The sequence below is a fragment of the Desmodus rotundus genome, chromosome 5 (genome assembly GCF_022682495.2).
Source record: "Desmodus rotundus isolate HL8 chromosome 5, HLdesRot8A.1, whole genome shotgun sequence".
Taxonomy (NCBI): Eukaryota; Metazoa; Chordata; class Mammalia; order Chiroptera; family Phyllostomidae; genus Desmodus; species Desmodus rotundus.
In genome coordinates this window covers 143,741,997-143,763,591 of record NC_071391.1, presented here as the reverse complement: position 1 = coordinate 143,763,591, position 21,595 = coordinate 143,741,997, and the positions used below count along the sequence as shown (strand labels likewise).

Below are 21,595 nucleotides of genomic sequence, written 5' to 3'. Positions count from 1 at the left end.
CCATCAAGAAGTGGTGTCTGGATGCCTTCAACGGTGAGTGTTTACACTCCTGGAAGAGTTCCAACAGAAGCTGGTAATGCCCAGAGGGGCTCTTGGCATGGGTGTCACTGGGTCAGGCCTTTTAAATGTCTCATCATCTGGCTTTGGTGATTGCATATGGAACCAGGTGGAGCCTGGGACAGAGAAGGGGCTGAGGGTGGAGTTCAGGGACTGCCAAGTCCCTTTGGATGGGACAGCCTCTGCACTGGGTGTCTGCAGGACCTGGTCTCTTCTGCCCTGCAGAGGGCTCCTCATCCTCCTTCTCTGTAGCTCTGAGGGCTTGCCCAGAGGCAGACAGAGCTGAGAACAGAAGGAAAGCTTGGAAAGCAGAAGGAGGGGAGAATGAGAAGCAGTGGAGCACCCTGGGCTCCTGGAGGTTCCCAGTTGGCAGCTCTTGCCTCCCTTTCCTGGGCGGGTGCCCCTCTCCTAGCCTCCAGCTCCCTGAGGCTGACCTACCACTGTATTTACCTTGAGTAAAATTTCCTCTTCTTTGTTTCTTTCTCCAACTAGACTGTGAGCCTCCTGGGAACAGAGTGCTAACATTTGGCTTATAACCAGTGCCTGGCAGACAGGTAACAGTAGGAGCTTAATGAATGCTTGATGAGTTCCATGAAATGGCCCTTTCAGGGGTCCTGGCGTATACCAGTCCTTCACCTTTCTCCCCATAGCCTCAGCCTGGATGGAATCCCTTCCCTTTCTTACCTTTCCCAGTGGGCAGAGCCTGTGCCAGATGGAGAGGGAACCTCCTGAGGATTGACTGAAAGGCTCTCACAGAACCTCTCCTGAGGGCAGGGCTCCTGTGCTGGGTGAATGGGCACAGGCCCCAAGCATTGAGCGGTTGTAACCTGGGAAGTGGACCCCAGGTGTAAAGGTCACACACTCTGCACCGTCCTCCAGAGGCTGGGCCAAGGCTTTAGCTATTGTTGAAGCTGAAGTTGGGGTGATGGTTGAGTAATGCATCCCCCTCCAGGCGGGCCAGGCAGAGGCGGCAAAGCTGTCCCTTCCTGATTGCAGTGTGGCAACCTTTGTGCAAACGGCAGCCGAAGAGGGTGGAGAGACAGACCTAGACCTTGCTGCCAATTATCACCTCTCTGTTGGTCCTGCCCTCCGGGCCTGTCCCTGCTGCCACCTCTGGGCCTGTGTTTCTGATTAGCCGGCCCCAGCTGTGCAGCATTAGTTACATTTTTCCAGGATGAATCTTGGTTGTGACTTCCTGCCACGGTCCTGAACCAGCTGCTTGACTTTGCCGCCTGCTTCTCTTTCCAGTCCCCTGGTCTGCTCCAAATGCTCTCCTGGGGGGGGACAGTGAAGCCACTTTGGTCTCAGGGGTCTGTTTCCTGGGGTGAGGGGTGTCCCTCAGCCTGACTGGGGCAGCGCAGGGCATAGCCATTCACCAAGCAGCACCCATTCAGCTTCTCAGATATGTGCCCTACAGGTGATAGGGCCCCAGACCTTAGCACACATGTTCACTGAGCAAGAGCAGAGCAGGTCAAGGCTAGGGAAGTGTTTGGGCAGGAATGAGGGAGTAGCTCAAGGAAGACTGTATGCAGAAACCATCACCTTCTGGCTTTCTGGGCTCTGTCCTCTGCCCGGTCACAGTATTGACTTTAATGGAGCTAGAGTCCCCAAATGAAGCCACAGTCCCCAAATGAAGCCTTGAGCTGCATCAACCTCCTTCCTTCTCAATGAAGACACCTACTTGAGAGACTCTGCATCCACTTGAGAGATAGTGAGCTCCCTGTCCTGCAGGTGTGCAAGTGTGAGTTAGAGAATAAAATCTTTTACATTCACAGTGGCCCTTAGAGCTCATGTGATCCTCAATATATCCATGTAGGGGGGCAGGGCAGGGGTGATCCTTACAATTGTTAGAGGAGGCAACTGAGGCTGGAGGGTGAGTCCAGGAGCCCTGGCTAGAACCCAGATGTGAGGTCCAGTTAGTTCGGTGTGTGTTTGATCAATAGCCTCCTCTCTGAACCCAATCAGATTCTGAGAGACTCCAAGCCCAGAGCTCAGGTTTACATCTGATGCATCCTCTCCCCTCTCTCCCAGCCTCCTTGCCAACACCCACAAACAGTCTGAGCCCCCTATTCCAGACAAGCTGATTCTGACTGTACCTTTTTGCCCCAACTGCCTGCCCCCAGCCATAGCCTTTGGTCTCTGCCAGAGTCTGTGATGTGGGGCAGGTCTCTGGAAAGCAGAGCCCTAAGAGGAGGCCATCGGCACCCTGAAAAAAGGTCCATGGAAGGCAGCTTGCTTCCACGTCCCCAGCACCAGGGTGGGCCTTGCATACAGTACAACTCAGGTTGGAGTGAGGGCCAAGCAGCTGGAAGAAATTAAGCAGAGAGTCGCATGAGTTGGCTGTGGGGACCCCAGGGGGCAGGGGGACTTATTCACTTTTGGAAGGAGGCAGAGGCTGGAGGCAGGTGGTATGAACTCTCCCTAGGGAGAGAAGGCCTAGCTTCCCCAAACAGCAGGCTCTTGGAAACGCTGCCCAGAGAAGTGCTGGCGGCAGCACTAGGGGCCACACACCCAGGGTGGGATAATGTCGTGTTGGGGTTCTGGGGTCAGGGCCATGGAGAGGGGATCAGATGCCTCTGGGAGCTGGGGGCTGCCCTGTCCAATGTGGAGACGGTATTGGGCAGGGGACAGAGACCCTGCCCTGAGGAAGCCTCTGTCCCAACCGGAGAGATGCTGCCTCTGCCCTCAGACCCTTCTTCTGCTTATGACGCTGGTTGAACATCATAACCCCCAGGTCTCCTTTGCCCTGGAGCTAATGGTTTTATTCCTTCAATTTAGTTATTTTAGGCAAATGTTGGCTGTCTCTTTAAGGAATCACCAATAGCTACATTTGTCTAGATTGAGATTATGAATGAGATTTGTGTTTGTCTCTCACATTCTTGGTTGGTTTTAGTCTTCAGCCCCTGGATGACTGGTGGCAAAGTGCTGTGTTTGTGGATCAGCTAATGGGAACTCAGTGTTGATTTGCCTGGGCCATGTGCATAGGGTCTTGGAATGGGGTGGACCCATGTCCAACTTTCACATGAGAAAGAAATTTCCCTGTTGCAGGACACCTCCTGCCTCTATCACATACCTGTTGAGACAGGGAGCTCACTATCTGCTGCTTCACTTTAGTCTTCATCTTCGCTAGGGCCACAGGCCAGGCTAGGGGGGCCCTCCTCCAGAGGTAGCTGTGGCAGGGTGCCCCTGAGCCCCCTGGTGGTCACTGTGAAGGTGTACTACTCTCCCCAGGGGTTCTCTCGCAGCCCTCATCCTTTGTGCTGGTCCTGTGGCTGGCTAAGGCCCTTGAATTAGATTTCTTTGCTACCCCCCAGGCATAAGGTCAAGGGTCTTTGCCAAAGCCCATCACTTTCTCCCTGAAGTGACCCACTTTGTGCACCTCTTCCTGGGCATCCTCACCCCACTCTGTCAAGTCCTGGCACACACAGAACCAGGCTTCACAGAGCTCAGGGTGGTCCTGAGATTCCCTGCACTGAAAGGCACCCACCTTCTAACAGAGGTGGCCCAGGCCTTACTGCAGAGAAGAAGGGACCATAGACTGGAGAAAGACCAAGGAATGGCAGGAAGCAAGGCAACGTCATTCTCCTCTGCCATTAGGCTGGGGCCCTTTCTACCATCTGACCACGTAGCTCAGCTTAGGAGCAAACTTGCCCTTGGCTGGTGTCATTGTCTGTCCAAAGGAGTGGAGGCCTTTATCATACCTGAGAGACCAGGGGAAGGAGTATAACGCCCCCAATGTCTTGGCTTGGAACACGGCTGCCTACCTGCAGCCCAGGGATGGGGGCTCTAAAGGAGATGCCTCCATCCTCCTCATTACCAGCCACACCACTGTGCCACATGGCCATCTTTACAACTAAAGCTTCTTAAAGCTATATCTTGGCAGGAGGAATAGGAGGCAGCTCTACCAGGCAGTAGAATATTTGGGGAAAATGGAAAGGAAGTGAGAGTCCAGTGGGGCTCTAGTCATCTACTGGGCCAATTCCAGGAGACCAGGGGACTCCTGCTCAGAATATGAAGCTGTCCTAGCTCCCTCGGGCCTGGGACCTCAAGAATGGCCTTCAGAACCGCCTCACATCCTGTGTTCTGGCTCACCATAGATGACAGGCAGTGTGGGTTTGTCTTGTAGCCCTCGCGTGGAATAACTCCACGTCAATCCAGTTTGGGCTTTTCACCCTTTAATGGCACCACAGTAGGAAGTTGGAGGGCCTGTCCAGTTCCTTTATACAGCCTGAGCTGAAAGCCACGCTGGCAAGTCTTTCCTGCAGCCCTTGGGGTTTCCTCTTTAGTCCTCCAGCAAAAAAACATTCCAATAAAAACCTCCATAGCTCCCCCAAGAATTTGCCATAATTTATAGGCACAAGGCAGCCCAAATCCATGCAGAGAAAAGTAACATTCCTCTACAGGAAGCAACTCAGCCAGCTGAGAGAGAGAGCACGGGAGAGATTGATTCTGCTAAAAGATACACCCGTTTAAAAAAAACAGACTGGGAAAAGACAATGGGAAAGCAGGAAGTGAGTCGATGTCATCCTCCCAGCAGCTCAGTCTAAGGATGACCAGTGGTCTCCAAGGACAGAGGCTGCCTTAGGATAAAGGATGACTCTGTTTTTATTTGCCCAAATGGTGGTTTTCCCAGAACAAAAGGATACTTTTTTCTCAAAGGTGAATTGAAGCCACTTCCTTCAGAGAAGCCCCCCCAAAATTTGCAACTTTCCAATGAATTTTTCCAGCATTTATGCCATTATACAATTTAACTTTTACAATAAACCAGGAGATTAGGTGCGATCACCCCCATTTTACGGATGAAGCAACTAAGGTTTGGGGAAGTTCCATGGCTTCCACTCGGATGAGGTGACAAAAGGAGGCAGGATGCAAAGTGAGGTCTGCAGCCTCCGCAGCCCACACTGGGGTGTGGGAGGGAGGAAGAAGGGGACCGCAGAACTTAGAGGACTTTAAGCCGAGAGAAACCGCCAAGTAGGGCGGCACCGGGATGGGAGGGGTTAAGTGCCATACTGTGGAGGCAGTCATTTCAACACCACCCCTCCCCCTTTTTTCTCTTCTTTTTCCACTGAGTTGACCTTTAAATTATGGCATCAGCTGCTGTGCCAGACACGCTGTGATTTCCCCTTACTCCATCTGCCTTGCCTTCCTACTGGTGTAGTCTCTCCACTTGCTGCTTTCCCCTCCCTCCTTCCTGCTCACTCCTTCCCTCTCCTCTCTGCCACGCTCGGGGTCCCATTCACAAAATCACAGGAGGCCCTGCTGCAGGTGGGCATTGCTGGCACTCCCACCGGTCTGCTGTCCTGCACTGGGACCCTGTAGTCAGGAAAACCGCCTCTGCCCAGGCCCACTCCTGCCTCCTCTGCTCTGCCTGCAAACCTTCGCACCAGCCCCTCCCACTGCTGCCCCATCCGGCTCTTTCTGCTCCCCCATCTGCCCCAGCCTCACCCCTCCCAAAAGCCTCATTCAGGGATGTACCCCCTCTGCTTAATGTTCATTTGCATTTGGCCCAAGGCCTAAACGATATATTTTTTTTCTATGACTGTAGAATATAGCAGACATTAAATCTTATCGGTTTAATTTTCTTCCAGATAATAGTACAGCCTTTGATTTTTTTTTCAAACTATGGAAAAAGTGTCAAAGAAAAGTGGAACATTAATCAAGGGACTTTGATGAAAGGAATGAAAGTGTTTTCCTAAGAGCCCAACATGTGGTGCAGCTGCTGGGGGATATTTAAATGACATTTTTCATATGTTGCTGTAAAAAAATCTCTTTGAGTCGATTCTGGAAATATATTCCAATTTGCTACAATGCCAGTGGTTTTAAAATTATTTAGAAATAAAATGTGTTTATGATTTCTGCTCTACTTTGTGTATTTGTCTGCTGCAGGACCTGTTCCTTTGAGGGGGGCCTAGCCTGTCTCTCCCAGAAGCTGCGGGGCTTTTTAGGACAGAAACATGCAGATTGGGGGGCCCTCAAGGGTGGGAACCATGTTGTCTTCCTCTGTGGCCTTTGGCCCAGCACATCACGTTGTCCCAGAGGTTTAACGTGTGACAGGAGGGATTTAGGTGAGAAAGAAAAAGAAGGTGATGGGAAACGGCCTTGTGATTAGGAAGGTCTGGGGAAACCTTTATAAAAGGTGTGATTTCTCCTGGAAATGAGCAAGAAATGAACTCATTCGACTCCTAAGGTCCCTCCCAGGCTGAGCAAGAGAAATCTGGCCAGAAACGTGTGGCCTCCCGTCTCTCCTGTGTGAGGCTCATCACTGCAGCAAAGAGAGCCCGTGTGTTGGGCTGGGTGAGACCTGAGTGTTATGCTCCTTTTCGGAACATCCTCAGGACGGTGCCCCTCCGTTCTGCAGCCAGCCCTTCTTTAGATCATTTAGAGCTGAGTTCCTGCCTTCTGAAGGACCAACTTCTTCCCTCTTAACGCTGCTGTTCTTGCCAATCCTAATATCAGGGGAAGGAGGGAGCCTTCCCAGAGGCCCCTTTTGGAGCGTGCACACTGAGGCCATTCTGTCCTGGGCCCTCTGACCACATGGAGCCCAGGGCAGATTAGATTCCAATATCCAGAGGCCCCACAAACCCTCCCTAGGGCTAGGAGGGCAAATGGCCTGGAGGTTTAACATATTTCCCTAAGGCCAGGCTGCCCCTGAAGGGAGGAATCCGGGAGCTGAACCAAGGCCTGAAGGCTCTCTGGCCTGGACCTGAGCCCTGGGCCATGCCCTGGCAGTCGGTCCTGTCCTCACTGACCAGTGGGGGGCACACTATCCCTAGTTTTCCTGTCTCCACTATAGTTGTCATTTGAACCTGAGGGAATATGCATAGGTGCTGGTGCCTCTCCTCCTCCAGGGGCTTCCTGGAGGGTAGTGGGTAGGGGATGGGTGGAGCCCCTCTCCTTCACAGTCTCTCCAGGACCATCTCCAGATTCCTAGCTGCTCACTGCTCCAGTACTGGCCTTTGGCTTTTCCCCATGTCCTCAGAGGCTCTTACTCAGATAAAACCTTTTATGGAGTACATATGGTTTGGGGGAGGGAAGGCACCTGCCTAGACACATGGCTGAGATGAGTGTTGCTGAATTTCTTTGACTTTGAGCTCAAGTGCAAACTCAGCCTTACTTTCTTTCAGATCTGCCTGCCTATCTCCTCCTATTCTCATGGCCCCCTCTTCCTAAATCATGCTACTCAGTGTTACACTGTCCCCTGAGTGTTCAGCTCAGTCCTGACTCTCTGTCTTGGCCCCAGTGAAACGCCCTCTTATAAACCTGGTGGAGGCCCTACCTTCCCCCTAGAGCCTTCACTGTCCAACTCCAGAGAACTTACCCACTGAGGTTGGGGAAGGAACAAGTCAAGGTCTGCCTAGTTGTTACCCATCTCTGTTGTTTTTGTTTTAAATCCTTGTTGATTTGTGAGGCCCTGAGGCAGGATGGAGGGGCCCTGCCTTTGTTTTCCCATAACACTGCTTGGTGCGGTGGGGCCGGTGGGGCTGGTGGGACCGGTGGGGCCGGTGGGGCCGGGACACAATGCTTCTGGCAGGTTTGGAGTAAACTGGTAGAGAAAGCTCACAGTCCCTGTGGAGCCTGGGTTCCAGCTGGTTGCTTTAATTTAGCTGATCAGGATAATCTCATTCTCTTGCCTGTGACTAATAATGTAGGAATGAGATATGAAGAAAGTCTGTTGAGGGCTTCTAGGAAATGATTCCTTACTCCTAAGACAGAGACACTGGAAGAAAGTCCTTTGTCATCCTCTGAGCATCTTCATACCCGATGGGATGCCAGAAATTCGTGCAGCATCTGAGGGTGATTCTGAGACATGGAGGAGGGAAGATCAGGAGCATCTTAGAAACACAGAAGATGACACCTGATGAAGCATTTTTGAATGAAAGAGAATCTATTTCTCTCATCATTTAGTCTGCCTGAAGATATCATGTTATTTACACCTATAAAGCAGCCTACCTGGCTGGGTGCGAATTGCAGTGATAACACAGAGAAGTCCCCACTGCTGCAGCGGAACAGGACTGCCTGACACTGAAACCAGAAAAGTCAGCGTCTGTGCTGCCTGTCACTACCAGACGGAAGAATTGAATGTTTATAGCCACTTTATTCAGATGCCAGCCATCTGAGAAGACAACAGGTTATGTACCCTAAAAACCATCTTAACATCTCATCCAAGCTGACCTTTCTATAAAGAGAAGAAAAGGGTAGGTAAGGGGTTTGAGAAAAAGGTTAATCAGATAAGAGTTGCAGTCCAGCTGCAATTTTCCTACTATTTCTTTATCTGCTGATCAATACTTCCTTATCTGCGTCATAGATGTTCCCTCCCTGGAACATAATTGCTCAGATACCATCTGGATCACTTGCAGACCCCCGGGGCACAAATGCTCGTTGACCTCCTGAAGTCATGTAGGTCGTGCATTCCAGTTCCTGGAGTAACAGCTTTCCAGTGCATTGATCACTTAATATTATCAACTATAACTACAGCTGAAATCTTTAACTCTTAAGTTCCCCTGTCAATACCAGAGGCTTTCCCTCTGTTCTTCTGGCCTTTTTTTTCTAGAAGAAGAGATCTGAGCTTTGTCTAAGACCACCTCTAAGTCTAAATGGGGATGCCAAGCCTACCTCATTGGGCCTTTCTGAGTCCTCTCAAGGATAATGCCCACACTAAAGACTCATTGGATGCTCCTTCTCTTCCCCTATTTCCTACTGTCTTCCTTGCAAGACAGTCTTCAGATAACTTCTTTGCCGCATGCTGAAGGTAGCCATTCATCTGGAAAGGGACCCAAGGGCTCTGACGGAGGAATCACAGTGTCTGCGCTCAATCCCAAACCAATCAGATCCAAGGGGCTTTCGACAGGGAAGGAGCATTGCAGGGCTTCACCATGTCCTGAGCACCGTATTGTAGGATTTAGTATGCTTGGGAGATGGACCCGAGAACACAAGAGTTGTTCCTCCAGAGGTGTCACATGACCTTAGGGATGGCCCAGCAGTTCATGCCATGCCATGCTAGGGATGGGCCTCAGCCCCATACCATACCCCAGCAGTTGCCCTTGAGAATACTGGTGAGAGCATGGCAAGTCTGGTAAAGTGCAGGACCCAGCCTCAGCTGTCTAGTGTTAGGTAGAACTCAACGTTAACCAGAGCTCCAAAGAGTCAGCTAAACCCTGTCTTTCTGCAAAGCCAGGACCAAAGACTGTAGCATGACACATCAGGGTTCCAAGTTTTGCTACAAATTGGGGGGTAGAAATAAGCTTGCATTACAGCCAGGAGGGTTTGTGGGAACTGCAAGGAGACCCCCTAAAAAAGTGCCTGGGCCACTGTTTGAAATGGGCAACCAATAACATTTTCTCTGTTTCTGTTTTAGACTCAAGTGTCTTTAAAGATAGGAGAGCTACTCAAGAGACAGGTGGGGAATTGATGCTGTTGACTTAGAGGCCAGGGCTACCTCACCTGTCCCATCTCCAGGCTTGGAGAGGAATGTGTGTACTCAGTCTCAGTTCTGAAACATGGGAACTGAAGCATTGTATGTCATTTCTCTGGTTTGCTTGGACTTTTGGGAAACCCAAATGCAAAATAATTGGGGTGGGGGCTTAAATTTCTCCAAATGAAAATATTTTCCCATCTTATAAATAAATACCTTTGTGGGGTTACTTGTTAACATTTTGTTTTACATTCCAACCATGTTGAAAATTCCATCATCTAGTTTCATGAACACACAGAAGGACAAAAGGGGCTACAATTCCATGTATACAACTCAGTTTCTGGCAGGGGAGGCTGAAGGGAGGATGGTGGTGAGCTCTCTGATGAGAGCTGGACACTGGGAAGAAGGAATGAGGAAAGGGGGGGGCTAGATAGTGTCTACCTCAGCCTTGTAGCTGGGCTCTGTTCTCAGGACCAGACAGAATCATGTGGGGCTGGATTTGGTGGGGAGCCACATGTTTTCTGTCCTTGGTGAATCCTAGCATGACGAGGGAAGAAGCATCAACACGTAGCAAATGCAGTAGGAGCCTGAGACTGTGGCAGGGCAGCTGGTTGACCTCAGATGGCAGAATCATGTGAGCATGTAAGGAGTTAGTTGACTGTGGTGGAAGCTGAGGAGGAGTAAGTGGCTAAATTCTGAAAAAATCTGAGAAGTTTTGTAAGCTGTGTCCAGCAGAAATGGAGAGAATCCCTGGAAGAGGGTGGAAAGGAGTCCCTGCAGAAAGTCAGGGAAAGACAGAGAAGACAGACATCTGGGAGACAAAACATAAAGGTGGCAGGTTGAAGAGTTCATGGACATTGAAATAGGCCAAGTGGAAGGACTTAGTGACTCCGGGTAGGCAATTTCTTCAGTTCTGGAAGCTACTTCAAGTGTATTTTTATGAATAAAAAGTCACATTATATTAGAGCCCTCTTAGCTAGTGTATGCTCTTAGATGTGAAGAATAGGTCTTCCATTTTTTTTTCCACATCCGCCCATGTGGTAAATTCTTCTCCTCCCCATATTTGTGCCCTTGCAAAGTGATGTTGTAGATTCTCCTGTTTCCCTGCCTCTTGAATCTGTGTTGACCTTAACTCTAGACAATGAGACATTAGCAATCATGGTGTAAGCAGAAGCTTGGGAAGCACCCTTACGCATTGGGGCTTGCCCCTTTGCTAAGCATAGAACCCTGTGAATGAGCCCAAGCTAGCCTGCTAGAGGGTGACAGGCCACATGAATGAGAACTGAGATAACCTGTCAGATGTGAGTGGGGCCATCCTTGATCATCCAGTTGTTACCAGAACTATCAGCTGACTATAGATGCATGAGGAAGCCTAGAGGAGATCAGTTAAGCCAGCTCAGACCAGAAGAACTGCCCAGCTGACCCAAGAATCATGTGTTAAATAATTCAATGTTTGTTGTTTTAAGCCACCCATTTTATGCAGCAAAAGCCAACTAATTCAACCTGAATAACCCCTTCTGTTTTGAATTCATTGATTGTGTTTAGCATAGATTTTAAGAATGGAGCTGAATTTCACAGATGTCTTTATAAAGAAGGTCAACTCAATAAAGAAGGTAAATGATGATGAGGTTAGTGAGGCTGGGTGGTGGTAATGGGTGCTGACTCTAGTCATGGTATTGATGTTTGTGAGATTGCTGGTGATAGTGGTGGTGATGGTGATGATGGCAGTGTGTAATGATGGTTGGGAAGGTGATGATAATGAGATGTTAGTAATGCTTGATGATAACAGTGGTGATGCTATTTGTGAGGGAGATGGTACATGTAACGCTTATGGTGTCGATGATAAAAATGATGAGGATGATGATACAGGAGTTGATGGTGTTTATGAAAGTGATAATGATGGTGGCAATGATTGTGGTAGAGATGTTGATAATAGAAGTAAAGATAACTGGGATGATTGTGATGGTGGTGGTGACTCTGATGATAGTGATGATGCCAATCATGGTGAAGATGATAAAGGTCAGGGGGGTTATGAGAATGATGATGGTCATTGGATGGTAACCATGGTAATAATGGTGATGACGGTGATGATGGTAGACATGAAGATGATGGTTTTGATGACAATAAGTTGATGTTAACTACAGATGTACCCAGATATTAAAGGTGACTTAGCACGTTGGCCTGGATTTCTTTTTCTCTTTGTAATACAACACCAAAATCTAGCTACCAGGGGAAGAGGCGTTTTCTGAGCAAATTATTCTATAAGCTAGGACTATTAGAATCCCTGCCTTCAGTTTATTATTTTTTTTTGACAAGAACTGATGAACTGGAGCTACAATAGAAGTGCGAGAAGAATGAGGAGCCTCTGCTGTCAGCATCAGCTGCCTTTTTGAAGGCAGAATAAGAGAAAAGGGATGCAGGGCACACAAAGGGCTGGTCAGCTGATGGAGAAAAGAGATGCGGATATCACACCACCTTGAGCCAGAGCCACAGATCTGGGTCTCCAGGAGCTCTGAGAACGTATTCCCTCTGCCCTGGAGAGAGCCTGGCAGCTAGGGAGAGACATGGGAAGCGAGAATGTCCACAGCCTCATACGGCCAGACTGGTCACTATGGCAATGTGTGGGAAAGGCTGCAAGGAGCCAAGGGCTCAGGCTTGGTGGAGGTTGGAGTGCTTATCATCTGCCATCTGAGTGGGAGGAGCCCACTGTGATTTTCCTGTGCCCCAGGCAACTCTGGGAGAATGAGCAGTGAGTGCACTGTGAGCCAGAGGATGGGGAGAGAGTGAAATAAGATGCTGTTGACAGGCTGCTGGCTTGGGGGGCAGTGTGATCCATGGGGCCATGTGGAGGTCAGACATGGGGAGGACCGGGCGGGTCAGAGCTGTCCCAGCTGTAATCCAGCTGCTCACTGCCCAGTCATCCAGACCTTGCTGAGGGCTGGGAATACTACAATGGTTTTATTACTCAACGCAGGCCTTCCTGCAGTTGGTTGCATTAAGTTTTGACTTCTCTTTTGGGTCCCAGGACCCTACTCTGGGAATGCACACCTGTGTTTTCCCTTGGCCAAATGAGACTCCCCTACCCCCTACTGTCACTAAACATAGAGACATAGTTGGGAGCACAGTGGGGCATGCAAAGGCTGGGATGTTTTGTCCACATGCAATACCCCATCCTCAAACATAATTCTCTGTAAGGCCCATGACAGGTGTTAGCAGAAATGGGGAGAGAATAGAAGAGGGAGAATCACTGATTTGGGAAGAGGGAAGTGGGAAGTGGCTACAGCTGTGGAAGGCTCTGAGATGTCTTCAGAACTAGACTAAGAAATAAAACCCTGAGAGAGGTTTCAAGGCCCTGAAGAAGAGGGGACACAATAGTCCTTGAGAAAGCTGCAGAGTTTCAGAACATGGGTCAATGTCTTTAGATAGTTTGAAAATTAGCTCATTTCTGCACCTGGGTCTTAATCAGGGCATGTCGTGAAAAAAGGCACCTGCCCAAGGGGTGAGTTGGAGCTGAAATATAACCACAGACTCCACTCATCAAGGCCTGAGCTCTGCTGTTGGGCTGCACCCTCCCAGAAGAAGGAGCATCTTCTCTTAATCTCACAAAGGTACTGTACAGGCTAGTGGGAACTCTGGTCTAAATGCACTTGGAGTATCATTTCCCCCCAGGTGGGTTCTATCCTGCTGCTCCCATACTGCATGCAGGCTTTAGCCAGTTGGTGAGAAGGGGAAAAACAACAGTATCCTTCAGGGTCTTTCCCACAAAGGCCTGGACTTACTTGAGCCAACCCAATATCTGCAGCCAGCACAGACACGGCCCCTCTCTCAAGGTGCTTATTCTAGTCGAGGAAAGAGACAGGAATACATACATGATGACATGATACATGAAACATCATGACATTGAGGGTAATGATGAGAGCATATACCAGGACATTTACTTTACCTGAAGGTCAGGTAAGCTGTCCCTTTCTGGAGAAGTGACACTTACATTGAAATGTCAATGATGTGCAGAAGTTGGCCAGAAGCAGAGAGTGGGGATGGGGAAAAGTGTTGTGCGCAAGGAAACAGCATCTGTGTAGTTGTGAGGGAGGCACGTGTATGCTGGCACGTGGCAGGTCCTGAAGAAAGCCCGTGTGGCTGTCGTAAGTGATAGGACACAGACTTGAGATGAGAAGGGAGGGAAGTCAGGGCCAGATTATGCAGAAATCTGTATGTCATGAGGGATGTGATTTTATTTCTGTTCTGAAAAATCTTCCTGGCTGCTGAGTGGAAATAAATTGGGAGTGGGAGGTGGGAGGCTGGTTGATGGTGATGCCCTTAGCAAGGCTGCGAAACTGGAGAGGTAGGTGCCTGCTAGAATTCCAACTCAAAGGAGTTCATGGAATTTTAGTCTGCACTCTGCACACCAAGTGCTGCTGGGCTCTACCCAGACCTCGGATGGACCAGTTTTCTCCTTGGTCAGACTTCATGTTGGGCTAGGATCCCTGACTCTATAATCATTGTTTAAAAATGGAAAAAGAAGATACAAAGTATTCAGCACGTTGTACATTGCAGGATCTCTGCTGGTATTTTGGTAAATGAAGGAAAAGTAGAGAAACACAAGGTGAAGTTGGTGAAAATGACAGTGGAAACGTCCCATCTTTGTGCAGTAGAATAAACTGTTGAGGTTAAGGAGATAGAGAAAACAAGGTCAACAAGAACGGAAAAGGAGAAAGAGAAAGAAAGCCCAATTAAGAACTAGCCCTGGGCAAAGTTTTCACAAAGGCCATTGTCTTAGACCTGTCCTTGCCTCCTTTGGGAGGGCCTCCTTTTATCCCACTACAGACTCCCAAAGGTCTGCTGCTCCTTTAGCTACCATCCCTCCCAAATTTCCATGTGCCCCCAAGGTCCTGGTCTCAGCAAAGTTATGCAAGAGAGTGAGACCAAGCCTTTGCAGAAGGTATGCAAGAGAGTGAGACCAAGCCTTTGCAGAGGTGCTTGTATTTTCTTAAAAGTTATTATTATTCAAAAAAATCCATCAGGCACATTTTTAGGCACTTGGGTAATGGGTAAAGAAAGAATTGGGGCAGGAAGTCAGGTATTTGGGACTCTGGCCACCTCTGGGATCATCTTTCCCAGTGTTCCTGCCACAGGAGCCTCGGGTTCCCCACTGTGCCCTCCTCCCAACCAGCTCCAGGGCTTCTTCTCTGGAGTCCATAGTCACCATATGCAGGGGAGGTAGGAGCAGAGGGCATCCAGGCTGTGCTGGCTGTCCACATTGGCTTGAGATTCCTCTTTCAACCCTTCAAGGCCTCTCTTTGGACCTGTCCCACCAGAGACCCATATACATCCAAACAGACAGGCCATGGCTTAGTACATGGAGTTTCAGGAGCCCACACAGGCTCCATGGATGAGATAAGAATTAAAGTGACTTCCACACATAAAAGAGAATTGCAGTGCTGGTGGAGGTCCAGGTGCAAATCAAGGGACAGATCCAGAGACCTCGGGAAAGCTGAATGGTAGCAGCATCCTACAGGAGGAGCACAGCTGTAGAAGGGCTAGTGTTTTAATAAACCCAGTGGAAGGACAGGGTAAATAATTGAGGACGTGATAAATACTACTCCCCCCTCTACAGCCTTGGCATTGATGGGGCTGCCATCTTGGGCCTTGAAGCTGTCCATTAGAATGCATACAGATTCTAGTGATGGAAGAAACTGAACTATCTCCAGAGGCAACTACTACCACCAGCTGTGTCCATAAGCTTGATATAAGCCAGGGGGCACAGAGAAATGGGCCCAGAGAGCCCTTCCTGATGGCAGAAGTATTTCTATGAGGCAGTGAATGGTGGGACGCCAGCCCCTTTATACCCAACATGGATTCTAAGTGGGATATCCAGAGGCCTCAGAAATCTGGTCTCTCAAGTGGCTCACATCCCACACTTGAGAGTTGGTGGAAGGGACTGGGGTCATTATGAGAGGAAAGTTGGGGTTAAATGAGGACCAGAGTTAGGGATCAATCTGTATTCAGAGCAGGGCAGTTTGGGGCTTACAGGCAGCCTAATGGAGTTCAGAGGTGATATCCCTAAAATAAGGGGCAGTGTCTATTTGGGGTTTCAGCTTCATTAGAACTTTTCTAAAGTCTCCATGCCAGCAGGATACTTTTGGGGGCCAGAGAAAGAGAGTGACAGAGACATGAGGAACCTCTGAGTGAGCAGAAGTACTCAGGGCCCCGACAGGGAGGCAGAAGATGAGGTGGCCTTGGGATGAGGTGGAAGAAAGGGTTATGGAGATTTTGGGCCAGATTCCTCCAGACAACTTAGAGCCAGAAAGCTTGAGAGGTGATGGGAGGTCAGGGTGGGGTGGGTGGGGAAGGAGTCAGGATGTTCCTGGGAGTCCAGACCACCTTGGTGGCATTCTTGTGACTGCCCCTAGAGTTCTTCCTGGAATGCAGCAGGGGAACACAAGGTCCTAGCATTTCCTGGGGTCTGGAGTCCAGGGATGAAAGATAGCAGCCTTGTTGTGCTCTGGGGGCTGGCAATGGGAAGTGGCCTTGGTCTGTGGTCTGGACCCCCTGAGAAGCCAGCAAATGGAAAGGGGTGTTAAAGATGTGGAGAGAAAAGCAGGGTAGTGGAGCTGAGACCACACTTATGAGGAAGGCTGGAGAAAATTGCTCCCTGGAGATAGTCAATAAGTTTTAGGAGCTGTGTCCAATCAGGCATCCCCATCCCTGCAGCCTCCAGGCCAGGAGGCCACCTGTCTGAGCACCCACACACCAAGCTGGGAGGGCAGACCCACCAGATGGAGCCTGGTGAGCTCCATGTGGCTGGTGAGCCTGTAGCCTGAAGGATTGGGGGACCATCCCCGAGGCTGTGGTGACAGTGGGCACCCAGGAAGAGAGGAGGTGGCTTGAGGAGTCCACCAGCAGATGAAGAGCTATAGGATGTGGGCTGGTGGAGGGAGGTGGTCCTCTGTGTGACAGACTGATTCATTTTGGAGAGGCAGCAAACTGGCAAGGGTCAGGGAAAGCAAGACCCAAGTGTCTACCACAGTGTCTCCTCTTGTCTGTTTCCCGTTAGTTCATGCCTCCATTTTTGTGCCAATCCTTTTATAGTGGCTTCAGGCATCTGCATATTCATTCAGCAAACATTGGATGTCTATTGTGTCAGCACTGCTCAAGGGGCTTGGGAATACATCAGTGAACAAGAGACACCCAATCCCTGCCTGCATGGGTTCACATTCCAGATAGAGGCCAGGCAGTCGGGAGGGGTGGCAGGTGCGAGGTCTTGCAAGTCTGGTCTTTGGACTGAAAACTTGGCAGGAACTGGGGCTCTGGGAAGAGAAACAAGAGCAAGGCCCAGACCTGGGCTTCAAAGTGGTATTAAGATGATCCCGAGACAGAGCTTCAGACTCAGGGAATAGGTTTGGATGGATCCAGGGTCTCAAGTACAATCTGAGAGGTGCAATCCCATTTATCAGACTGCAGGCACAAGGTCAAGGCTGCCAGAGGGTGGGCCTGGTTCTCCCCATGCTTCTCCTTCCTCTGGCCCGTGCAAAGGGCGGGAACAGACAGGTGCATGCTGAGCTCCACCTGGCCCTGCTTAGAGCACAGACTGCCCTTTCATCCAGGTGGGCCTCAGCTCTCTGACCCACAAATGGAGAAGTGGGGCCAGCTGGCTCTGACAGCCTGATCTCAGGCTGGCGACAGATTCAACATATTCAGCAGAATACCCTCAAAAGGAGCTTTTCTCCTGGAACACTTCAGATGCTTTAGTTTACTTCCTGGGTGCTCTCACAACTGAATTCACATTAACCACCCACTGCAAGTGAGGTGGGGGATCCGGATTTGTCTCCATTTTGTAGATGGGCATATTGAGTCCCTGACCATCCATAGTGAGCCTGGTGTTAGAAAAAGAGCTGCTGGAAGATGGGCTCAGCTGCTTTCCTCACATAGCTGGGACCCAGGGCAGGGGCCCACAGTGGAGCATACCTTAGAGCTTCTCATACACAGAGGGAAAAGGAGAGCAGGAGGGGCCTGAGCCCTGTGGTCTCAAGGTTGCAGTAGTGGTTTGGAGGACCCTAAATGCACAGCTGGAGGAAGAAGGAGAATGTGTAGGAAATTCCACATCTTTTCCTTGCCCCCTTTCCCTGTTCCTAGTAGGTGTGGTGAACCGAGAACCAACCTGGGCCCTGCGGTTCCTGGTGGCCCTGCACTATGGTAGTGAGGTGAAGGTGGAACATGCCATGGGATTCTTGGCCAAGTTTCTTGAAACAACAGCAGTGTGGTGCATGTGGCCAATTCTGGCCTGTGAGAGGCCTCCTGGTGTGCCAGAGGGCTAGACCAGCTCTTAACCTTGACTCTTGTCTGCTTGGTCTCTGTCCATTATGCTTCTCAGCCCAAGGCTGGTTCCCTTCCCTGACATTTGTCTCCTCCCTGAAACTCTTATTTCTCTCTGTGTATCTATTTCTGACCCTTTTTTTCTTCCTGATTGGGATCTCCCTGCCAGTCTGTGGCCAATCTGTGTGATTACTGCCACATCTATGCCACAAAACTGGCCTCCAGAGAACATCAGCTGGATCCTTTAGTAGACTCTAAGTATCCCCTCTGAGGTGTGTGGTCTTTCTGTGCTGTGGGCCTTTCCAGCTTTGGGGCATAGCTCTCTCTGGTGGCTCTTTGACCTTCCCTGGGGATTTGGTGGCAGTAGACCCATAGCTCTGGCCCCTTCCCTGGTTCTGTGCCTCTGATCCTCAGCCCAGGCTGCCTGCATCCCTCCCTCTGCAGGCAGCCTCCTGGCTGACTTTACTCCCTGTCACATTCCTGGCTGTGAAAGGGACCTCTTCCAGGGCCCTAGGGAGATGACATGAGTTTGTTTGTTTTTCTCCTGTCTCCACTTCAAGGGCTCCACTGGCAAAAACAACACCCTGATGACTTCCAGCTCTTCTCCTCCTCTGCCCTGAACATGGGAAAGATGGCCTCCACTCTCACACATGACAGCTGAGAAAAGAGGAATGCAGGGCCCAGTGTTAGGACTGTCACTTGCTCCCACTCCCCTTTTGAGGAGCAGTCATAGAGTCACCTAGCATCCATGAAGCTCCCTCATAGACCCAGCCCTAGAACCCTCTCAGTGGAGGCAGAAAGACCATTATTTAAAAAGAGGGGTGTAGGGAGAGCAAGCCTCAACTCAAAGGAATGAATCTAATGGGAAAACATTTAGCCAGATTTGAGGACCAGAAAGCTCTTCTGACACCTTTCACGTAAAACTATGCATGAACAAGATGCCTCATAGCAACAGTGTGTGCTCCTGTACAGATGAACTGTGCTGAACCTTGGAAACCATGACTCTAAACAGACTTCCCTCTGGTGGAGGGGGCACCACACAGAACCAGTGGGAAGGGATTGTGCGTGGGGCACAAGGTATGTCCACTCTCCAAGTTCCAAAGACCAGCTGCTGAGGACGAGACTTTTTTTCCGGGGGAAAAGAAAATTGCTGCTCTTCTCTGCAAGGGATAGTCCTTGGGTCAAAGAAGCTGATGTTGAGAGCCCATTGGAAGGACAAGATGAATGACTGAAGACGTTCTAAATACTACATCACCCTCTACAACCTTGGCATTGATGTGGCCACCATCTTGGGATTTGGACCTGTTGTTGAGAATGGCCTAGGTCCCAGCGGGGGAAGAAGTTGAACTATCTCCAAGGGCTGAAAAGAACCTTACTACCACCAGCTTTGTGCCTAAATGCCAGATAAGCCCAGGGGGCCACAGAGAAATGGGCCCTTGGTGAGATCAGGACTCCAAGATCAGAAAGCCTTTCCTGATGGCAGAAGTGTGTCTATAAAGAGTGAGTGCATGGATAGCTCCAGGGTCAATTAGGAACCCTGAGAGAGCCAAGGCAGAGGGCTGCCCTATCCATCTCCCATGGATTCTCAGAGAGCAAAAGGTGATGGAGCTCAAGGTGCTGCATTAGGAACTGATACAAGAAAACAGAAACAGGGCACTGGAGGAAGGCAGATTCAACTTATAATTTTCACAGTTCAAGCCTAGGTCTCTCATTTTACACAGGGCCCAGACACTTGCCCTAAGGTGAAACTGTTGGATAATTTCACTTGAGGTTGCAGAGGAGAAATAGCATCATCTTGAGCTCCCCCAAGCACTAGATTTGTGTTTGCCATGGTGGACTCTTGGATGAATTGTTCCTACAAAGGCATATCTCATAATTCTTCTCTTTTAAGCTCTTTGCCTAATGAGAAAATAGGCACTAGCCTTTGGGGATCCCCTACCCATCCTGACTGGTAAAATATACTTCTTGCCCTTGGACAGCCCAGGTCTTAAGGAGCCCAGGTCTTAGGGACCCTTGGAGGTCCTCTGGTCAGCCTGAAATAGAGAACAGTCATGGACATGAAACTTATACCCTGGAACACAAAATGGACAGCTGCCAAATGGAGCTCTTCAAAACTACGTGAGGAGTAGAACCAGCTAGAGTTGGTCAGGAGACCCTTCTCAGGGGTTTTCAAGGTCAATGATGTGCATGGATTGACAGAGAGGTAAAAGGAAGTGTCACAGAGGAGAGGCTGGTGGGGATGAACAGTCCTGTGTGGCTATGTGCTGATAAAATAGTGCTATTGAAGGGCTCTGGCAACACCATTCTGGAGTCCCAGGACGTGGAAAAGACACCTTGCCCACACTGAGTTGTCCTCTCTGTCTTTCTCCTACATCATATTTTCTCCTAGTCCCTGTCTTTGGAACATGCTTCATATAAGCTATCTATATTCCTCTTGACATTTGGTGTCCAGAACTACTACTCTCATTCACTCATTCAATCCATATGTATTTAGTATCTTCTATGTTCTAGATACTATACTGGGTACCAGAGGTACAAAGATGAATAACACCTAGTTTGGTGCTCAGAAAGCCCTTAACTGAATTCAGCACTGTTTAATAGAACTTTCTGCAATGAAGGAAATGTTGTCAACCTATTATGTCTAATATGAGAGTCAGTGGCCACATGTGGCTGTTGAGCAGCTAAGGAATTAATTTTTATTTTATTAATATTTAAATTTAAACAGTCACCAATGATGCATGGGAACCATATTAGACAGCACAGATATAATGAAAAGAAGAGACAAGTAGCCAGGCCATCATCAGGACAGCACGATCAGGGCTGCCATTGCGGTCTGTTCAAGGAAGTAGAGGAGAGGCACTGACTGAATCTGCCTGAGAATTAGGAAGTCTTCCCAGATGAGGTGACCTTTGAATTAAGCCTGGGATAATGAACAGAATGCGCATGATGATGGGTAGGGGGCATGTGTGGGTAGAAGGCTCAAATTAGTGATTCCTGTATTTTTTGTAGACTTCCCAGCTGGACTTCTCCATGGATTAACCAGCAGAACTGGGCTTGCACAAAGAGATACAGATGTGCTCTGCCCACTGGCTTGGCTCTCAGCCCTCCTCAGTTCCCAGGGAGGTGAGTGATGACAGATGGACTCATGACTCTCCCTAGATTGAGGGATCCAAAGGGCTGAACTGACCCTAGGAATGATGATTGCACCCAGGGGAGAGGGTGCGGGGGTATCTGGAGACCATATGGGAAGCTGGGAAGCATTTAAGGGAAAAGGATTGACGCAGGGGGGGGAGGTTACTGGGAGCCAGTTTCCCAGTAGAGGCCAAGAGTCACTCGCAGGGTCAACCCAATCCTCCTGTTTAGATGGAGAAATGGGGAAGGAGTACTTGGGCCCCAGGGAGCTGTTGGAGACAGTCATTGTGGGGCTGTGGCAAAGAGTGGGTGATTTGATGTTCTAGGGCCCTCCTGTGCTCCAGTCCTTGGTGGCTGGCTGGTAGGGTCCATACCATACCCATCAGAGTAGGGTCTTTTATGGGTAAGGTACAGTGTGTGGCCCTAGAGAAAAGGGAATTTGAAAAGTAGATATTTAGTTTCTATATTCCTGAAAGTAAAACTCTTGATTTATCCTTTCAAGACTCACCCCTCCTAAGCTTTCTCATCTCAATGTGGTATCACCATCCAACAAGTTGGATCCAGAAAACTGTGTAATTATGGATTCTGCCCTTTTTCTTACTTCCCACATTGTCTTTATCAACAGATTTTGTTCATTCCCCCTTCAACATACATCTCTAGTTTATGTACTACTCTCCATTT

General features: G+C 49.5%; 1 long non-coding RNA gene across 1 annotated transcript in view; it reads left to right on the top strand.

The window, feature by feature from the left end:
- Positions 1 to 21,595, top strand: part of LOC123478959 (uncharacterized) — a 128,356-nt gene that overhangs the window by 74,772 nt on the left and 31,989 nt on the right. The window contains exon 3 of the long non-coding RNA XR_006654399.2: positions 20,792 to 20,905. This is a non-coding gene — a long non-coding RNA (uncharacterized lncRNA). The remainder of the gene's footprint in view (positions 1 to 20,791; positions 20,906 to 21,595) is intronic.